The sequence below is a fragment of the Brassica oleracea genome, chromosome C1 (genome assembly GCF_000695525.1).
Source record: "Brassica oleracea var. oleracea cultivar TO1000 chromosome C1, BOL, whole genome shotgun sequence".
Classification (NCBI taxonomy): Eukaryota; Viridiplantae; Streptophyta; class Magnoliopsida; order Brassicales; family Brassicaceae; genus Brassica; species Brassica oleracea.
In genome coordinates this window covers 18,896,526-18,897,363 of record NC_027748.1, presented here as the reverse complement: position 1 = coordinate 18,897,363, position 838 = coordinate 18,896,526, and the positions used below count along the sequence as shown (strand labels likewise).

The following is an 838-nucleotide window of genomic DNA, read 5'->3' as shown; positions in this document are numbered from 1 at the left end:
AGAGCCGAAACCTTTGCACATGGTAGCTTCGTGTAACCCTTTTGGGAGTGCTACGGCGAGCATCCTCTGTCTGTATTGGGCGACGTGGTCGTCCGGATCAGTGGCGCCGTTATACGCTTTTATGCTGGGGAAAGAGAACTTCCTGGGCATCTCGATCAAGGCGATCTCATCCGTGAAGGGAGTATCGGGGTAGGAATTGGGGTTGCTCTTCCGAATAGGGGGAGCTACCCCTGGGAGTTATGTGGCCCAGTCCATGGACCAGACCGATCAGAACGTTCCAGACGTCCCAATTGAGGTTCATCCTACCGATCGGATCAGACAGACTGATCGGGCCGTGTATCGGCTCGACCCGCGAACGTCCGGATTGGAGCATCGTCCAGATCCTCGACCAGATGCTCGAACTGACCGAACTGAAGCCCGTCTCTCCCGGCCAACTCGACAAGCCAAGACTAATGGTCAAGCCAGAACCAACTTAGCTCGAGCCAATTCCGATTTAGACCATGGCTTCTCTCTTTTGGCTCGATTGGCTCGTACCGCATGTACCGACGACCGTGTTGATGATATTTTTACCTTGTTCGATCCGATCATGGACTTTTCCTTTGGATATTTCTCTAAGGCAAGGATCCTTAAGCTATCAGAGGACTTGGGCTTTGTTGGAACGCAACTTGTCCGATCAGAACGTCCCACGGCCCTTGCTGATCGACCCGCCTATGTGCTGATCCTTACAGCTTTGGGCTTTGCCGGTTCGGATGCATCTGGACGGTAGCCGATCGGTCCCTTTGACTAGTCTTCTCTTTACTTTCGTGCCTTGACCAGATCTAGTCAAGTTTATTTAATT

General features: G+C 52.4%; 1 pseudogene; it reads left to right on the top strand.

Moving 5' to 3' along the window:
• Nucleotides 1-253: 253 nt before the first annotated feature.
• LOC106334109 overlaps nucleotides 254-838 on the top strand; it is a 6,285-nt pseudogene continuing 5,700 nt past the window's right edge.